The sequence below is a fragment of the Gossypium hirsutum genome, chromosome A13 (genome assembly GCF_007990345.1).
Source record: "Gossypium hirsutum isolate 1008001.06 chromosome A13, Gossypium_hirsutum_v2.1, whole genome shotgun sequence".
NCBI lineage: Eukaryota > Viridiplantae > Streptophyta > Magnoliopsida > Malvales > Malvaceae > Gossypium > Gossypium hirsutum.
Window position 1 is genome coordinate 42,383,999 of NC_053436.1, and position 7,373 is coordinate 42,391,371.

Here is a 7,373-nt window from a genome sequence, read left to right on the forward strand (position 1 = left end):
CTTAGGGTTCGGCACTTATCTAGTTTTTTTAAGGTATGTTTTGAGCTCGATTTTTGATAATTTTTATGTTTTTGTGATCGTTGCTTCGTGTTCTAGCTAGCCCATACCTCAATTTTCAAATTTATTGATGATTTTTTAAAGTGTCATTGTTGAATGCTTGAGCTCTTGAATGTTTGATGATGGAAAATAAGTATTTGTTGATAGATTATCATGTTTTGTAAAGTGATTTTTAGTGAAATTGCATAAAAGGGACTAATTTATGAAAAGTGTAAAATGTGTGGTTAAATGTGTGAAATATTGATAAATATTGGCTATTATGGAGTTATAGATATTCAGTATTGAATTTCATGAATTTTGTGTTTTTTTGAAATAGGGACTAAATTGAGAAAATGTGTAATTTAGGGGCTAAAGTGCAAAAATGTGTTTGTGGACTAAATTGAATGTGTTGATGAATAAAAGAGTTAATTTTGAATGTATATAGATCAAGAATGAAAGAAATCAGATTTAGATCGAGGGAAATCAAAAGTTATCGAGTAATCGATCCGATTCGTCTATTCCGATTACAAGGTAAGTTCATATGCAAATAAATGTTTTTGAATTGAATTGTATATGTTTTATTATCATTGAATTGCTACAAATTTTGAATGAGCAAATACGAGCATGAATCGATGAAGTTACGACATTTGAAAGTCCCGTACGAACCTTAGGAATAGTATAGGATACGATTGTCATGACATTAGGTTATCGCGATGTGATTACATGTAAGACCATGTCTGGGACATCAGCATTGTATTGAGATTATGTGTAAGACCATGTCTGGGACATTGGCATCGTTAATTGATTTCATGTAAGACATTGTCTGGGACAGTGGCATCGATATGTTACAACATGTAAGACCATATCTGGGAAATGGCATTGTACGAGCTTATATAATTTTTTAGTATCCTTATTGATTCCGAATGGTTCAATGGGGAGATTCAAGTTGAGCAAGGTATGTGTATCTATATGTGTTTACTTGTATTTGGCCTATTGATAGAAATGTTGTGATTCATGTGGTAAATTTATTTGTATATAGCTTACTAAGCTTTTAAAGCTTACTTTTTATGTTCTTTCCATGTTTTATAGATTATCGAAGTTAGCTCGGACTTGGGGATCGTCGGGAAACATCATCACACTATCGATCATCTTGTTGGTATTTTTGGAGCTTTATATTTATGGTATATGGCATGTATAGGTTAGTGTCATTGTGGTATGTTTTGAGACTTGATTTTAGCCATGTGATTTGGCTTGTAAATGTTGGTTTAAATTTGGCCATTTAAATTGGCTTAAGTTATGTGTTTGACAAGCTATTTATGTGATATATATAATGCCTTATATGTTAGCTTGTTTGGTATAGTTATATGATTATTATTTTAATTAGTTGTAAATGGGAGTATTAAGGTTGGAATAATGATATGTTGTGATTTGATTATGTGATATTGAAATGGTAAATCTTGTGGTTTGAAATAGGTGATAAGATGATGATGATGAAATGCATTTAGAAGTTATGCAAGTTTGATTGTTTTGGCATGATTGTGGTTGGGAATTTAAGTAGTGAATTGGTTGATTATGAAATGACATGACTTATATGTGATTTGGTATGTTTTGGTTGCCCATATATGTGATGAAATGATACCATTTTTATGGCTAGGTGAGTATGAGATAAGGGTGGAAAATTGGCTTTGCAAATGGCCTATTTTTGTCCACACGGGCAGGGACACGGGCGTGTGTCTCAGCCGTGTGCTACACACAGCTATGTTACACTGTCGTGTGTCCCCTGGGGTACCATTCAAATTAAAGTCAATATACCCTACAATTTTGACACAGCCTAGACACACGGACATGTCTACTGGTCGTGTGTGGCACACGGGCTGGCACATAGGCGTATGGTCAGCCGTGTGACCCAAGTCAGTAACCCCCTTGATTTCACAGGCCTAGCACACAAGTGTGTCCTCGGCCATGTGGCATAAGTCAGTATGTATGCCTTGTTTTCACATGGCCTGTGACACGGGCGTGTCTAGTTACCATGTGAGGCACATGGCCTGTTCACACGGGTGTGTGACCCTGAAATTAAAGAAAATTTGTGTTTACAGAGCCTTAAAAAATTACTCTTTCTTTCCTCTTCTTGTGCCCTTTCCTAAGAGGGGCCACATCCTTCACTCTACTTCTATTCTAACTGTGAAACTTATCTTTTACACTTACACTTCTCAAATCCCCTAACTTTGACAAGGCAACAAACAAGTAAGCTCTTAGCGCTTTTTTGGCAAAGGCTACTCGCTCGCGTCTCGGTAGAGCTATCTTTGCTAGCTTTATTGCTAGCTTTAAACCTACCTCCTTGACTACATTCTGATAACCACCTGGCGGCCCGCTCTAAAGTGCCTCGACGCGCCGCAGCCGCTACTTTGTTTGACTCCTTTTATGCAATTTAATTATAAAAAATTGGTGTGGATATGTCCCTATATGGATAAAAAACAAACCACGAAAAAAATAATATATAAAAACTACTTCTAAGTTTCCTAAAGTTTGCAAATGTTATCGGTTTAGTCCCAAACCACTTCTAAGCATGTTTTAAGGTCTCGTAGGACCTTAGAAGGGACAATATGATTGAGATGAATGGATTTTGTTTATGTTTGCTTATATGTATGTGAATGCAGTGTGAATTTCGGTAATGCCTTGTAACCCTATTCGGGGATCAGATACGGGTTAGGATTGTTACAATACAAATGACAAAATTCACTACCAAAATACATATCAAAATGACCATATTCCTATACATGCCATGTGACCAAAACACAAGCTCAAAAGTACCAAATTGATATATGTATAGTGTGATGGAGTCTCTGACAATCCCTGAATCTGAGCTAGCTTTGAATTCACTATAAAACATGGGAAAATAAACAAATTAAGCTTTATAGCTTAGTAAGCTCATATGAAATAAACTTAATCTTAACATAAATATACAAATCATCAATTTGAACATATCAACATGTAGTTCATTAACTAACAAACCTTTCACATTTTCAATTATAATCTTATGTATGAACTTCATAACTTCTTTGATTTAAGCTTATACGGCTCATGTACATACCTGTACCATCTCGTATCAATCTTATACACAACCACATCTTTCATTTACCCGTTGAACCATTCAGAATACTATCAGATACATAGGAAACCCGCACCCAAAGTGCCACATATATTGCCAAAGCTATCTCAATCTCATATCACATATACTGCTCACACTAGAGCTATCAACGGACCTGTTCACACAAGCTGTGGGTCAAGATGTGGCTACACGGTGTTGCTCACACAAGCTGTCAAGTAATCGCAATGCATGCCGGTATACTTAGCCTCCAATAGGATGTACAGGACCAACACCCAGATCACATAATTACAATAATCCCTTAATGACATGTCACTAGTATCCAAATCTATTCCTATGGTTCAATTGGAATTTTGAATGTTGAATCATCGTCAAATCATTTTTGAATATATATCTAGTCTCATATTCATAGTTTATGCAATATCAAAACATTTAAAACATAATTATAACAATGTTTATTACATACGAACTTACCTCAGATATAAAAACGACTAAACTGGTCGATTAGTCGAGAACTTTGTTTTTCCCTCGATCTATATAAGAGTTTTGCTTTTCTTGATCTATATGTAATCAAAATTAGCTTCTTTAATTATCCCTCTATTCAATTTAATCCAAAATTCACTTTAAGGCATTTTTACACAATTGCTCCTTATGTTTCACAACTTTTACAATTTAGTCCTTATTTCATAAAAACACAATTTCATGCAATTCAATACTAACCCATGCTATCTAAATTTCAATTAGGTCCCCAGCAGCCCATATTTTTTATTTATTTTACATTTTTAACCATAAAGTTTCCACATTTCACAATTTAATCCCTAATTTGCATTTTCACTAAAAATCACTTAACAAAACTTGTATAAGTATCATCAAACATTCATAATCTATCATTAAACATCAAAATACTCATGTATTCATCAATGATAACATTGAAAATCTTTAATAGTTTTGCAAAATTATCCCTGGGCTAGCTAGACCAAGTTGCAATGATCTCAAAAACATAGAAATCATTAAAAACGGGACAAAAACAGTACCTTAATGAGAAAAATAGCCTAGTCGAATGAAGAACATAAAAATGGCTTCTTCTAGGCCTATTAATCGATTCCAAAATGAAGAAGAAAAGACGATAGCTTATTTTATTTGTTTTTAATTATCATTATTTACCAATTTACAAAATTAACCTTATTCATTAACCTTTATAATATCATTTTAATGACCATATTTGTCCACTTAAACTATTAGTGGTTTAATTACAACATAAGGACCTTAACTTTATGGTTCTATAACTATTGAATACCTTTAACTAATAGAACAACACTTTTGCACTTTACGTGATTTAGTCCTTTTTTTCAAATTAAACATTCAAATGATAAAATTTCTTAACGAAAATTTCAGACAATCATATTTTCATGTCATTGACATTAAAATAATAATAAAATAAATATTCTGACTTTGGATTTATGGTCTCGAAACCACTGTTCCAATTTAACTAAAAATGGACTGTTACAACTCTCCCCCTTTAAGGATTTTTGTCCCCGAAAATCTTACCAGCTAAAAGTTTAGGGCACTATTTTCTCATAGCTTCCTCGGGTTCCCACATGGGTTCTTCAAACACCGTGTCATTGCCAAAGTATTTTTACTAAAGCTATACGTTTATGATAAACCATAATTTATACATATTTTTACCCCATGCTTAACGCATTTTATGGATAATTTTTCCTTAGAATTGGTGAATTCAATTCTCCTAATGCCTTGATTTCATGTTTTATACTTAGGTGAGCATAGGAGAGCGAAAGGAATGAGAAACGAGCCAAAAATGGAGAAAATGGGCCAAAGTATGAAATCAACACGGCCTGGACTTCCTCACACAGGCATACCACACGGCCGTGTCAATCTGGCAGAATCGAAGCACGACTCACACGAGCGTGTCCCTGCCGAGCCCAAGTTGAGTCCAATTTGGAAAAGGCTAATTTTTAGGGCTTTTAGACATTCTAAAGCCTATAAATATGCCCTAAAGGAAGAGGAAAAGAGACACAGAGAGAAGGAGGCAGGGAACTGCTCAAGAGAAGCCGATTCATCCATCTCAGAAGTCAGAATCACCATCAAGACTGAAGATCTCCCCTCAATTTCCTTCAGGAGTTTTGGGTTTTCTTTATGTTTTGTATTCATTATTCTTTTGAGATGTTTTCCTTTTTAGTTATGAACTAAATTCCCTAAATACCTAAGGGGAATGAAACCTAAGACGAATCTTGTTATTATTTTCTGAATTGTATGATAAATATTTAACTTGTTCTTAATTATGTGTTCTTAATTCTTGTTTTGATATCCCAGGATATTGATTCAAGATAAGCTCTTATTCAGAAGAGGAATAGACCCTGTCTAGGAGCACATTTTTCATAATTAAGCGGAGTTGATTGCGCGCCTAGACATAGGGTGACAAGATTTTGCCGGATTAGGGTGAAAGCTAATAAGGGGATCCATAGATCGAGTTAATGCAACCCTAGGGTGTTAATTAGAGAAAAGTCTTAACTATTCAATCTAGGGATTAGATATTATTAGTCCTAAATAGGGATAATAATATAACTTAGGTATCTCTAGGGACAAGTTAAATGAATAAATCGTCTGATTCGGAGCCAGAAAAACAAGTAAAGTCTAGGTGGATTTTCCTTAGGTATTGTCTTAATTCAATCATATTCCAAAAGTAATCCCCCAATTCTACTTTCTGCGAATTCTTAGTTTAGATAATTTGTTAGTTAAAACAAAGCCCCCTTATTCTTAGGCTAGATAATAAAAAGACAGTCATTACTAGTACTTTTAGTTCCTTTGGGTTCGACAATCCGGTCTTGGTAAAACTATACTACTGTTCGATAGGTACACTTGCCTACATCGTGATAATAGTAAGTTTCAAGAATGATTCTTTATAAATATTTAAAACCTGTCACACGAAAATCGCGATCAAGTTTTTGGCGCCGTTGCCGGGGAACTAAGATATTAGGAACACTCAATTTTTATTACTTTAGCCATTTATTTTTCTTGCAAGTTAATTTTATTTTAATTTTATTATTATTTATTAATTTACTTTTTCTTTCTCTTGGCAGGTTTTTATAGTTTATGACTAGAAGAAACCCATCAGGACCACTACTTTTTGACGAAGAAATTGATCGCACAGCTCGCAGAAACCAAGAGAAATAAGGTAAAGCTTAAGATACACAGAGAACGAGCAAGAGGACAATACTCAATCCCTAACCGAAGAGATGGCTGAAAACCAAGACAATCAGCTACCTCCTACGATACATGTTGAACTAGCAAATTAGAATCCTGCTCCTCGTACTATGTATGATTATGCTAAACCTACTTTAACAGGAATTGAGTCAAGTATAGTTAGGCCTGCTATTGCTGTAAATAATTTTTAACTAAAACCTACCACTAATCAAATGATACAGCAATTTGTTCAGTTTGATGGTTTGCAGGATGAAGATCCGAACACTCACTTGGCAAATTTCCTGGAATTTTGCGATACATTTAAAATTAATGGCGTTTCTAATGATGTCATTCGTCTTCAGTTATTCCCTTATTTCATTAAGGAACAAAGCTAAACAGTGGCTAAACTCGTTACCACGAGGGTCAGTTACTACTTGGGAACAAATGACCAAAAAATTTCTATTAAAATATTTTCCACTGGCTAAAATGGCCAAATTACGTAATGATATCTCTTCGTTTGTTCAGATGGACTTAGAAACTCTTTACGATGCATGGTAGAGATACAAGGACTTACTGAGAAGGTGCCCTCACCATGGGTTACCGCTTTGGCTACAAGTTCAAACATTCCATAATGACTTGAATCCTTTGACTTGACAAATGGTTGACGCAGCTGCTGGTGGAACCATAAATAATAAAATACCTGAAAATGCTTATGAGTTTATTGAAGAGATGTCACTGAATAACTATCAGTGGAAAGTCATGAGGACTAAGCCAACTAAAACAGCAGGTGTTTATAACTTCGATTCGATTACTATGCTGTCAAACCAGGTAGAACTTCTAAATAAAAAGATTGATGGTTTACTTGGTTCTACTCAGGTACATCCAGTAATGAGGTGCGAGACGAATGGAGGAGGAGCATGCACAGAGTATCAACCCTTCAACCCTAGCATCGAGGAGGAACAAGTTCAATATATGGGTAACAATAACTCTAGATCCCAAAATAACCCATATAGTAACACTTATAATGTAG

At 34.7% G+C, this 7,373-nt stretch overlaps 1 non-coding gene across 1 annotated transcript; it reads right to left on the bottom strand.

Moving 5' to 3' along the window:
* Positions 1-6,835: 6,835 nt before the first annotated feature.
* On the bottom strand, positions 6,836-6,942 carry LOC121212788 (small nucleolar RNA R71). The gene has a single exon (XR_005908162.1). It is a non-coding gene; the product is annotated as a small nucleolar RNA R71 (small nucleolar RNA).
* Between the last annotated feature and the right edge of the window lie 431 nt (positions 6,943-7,373).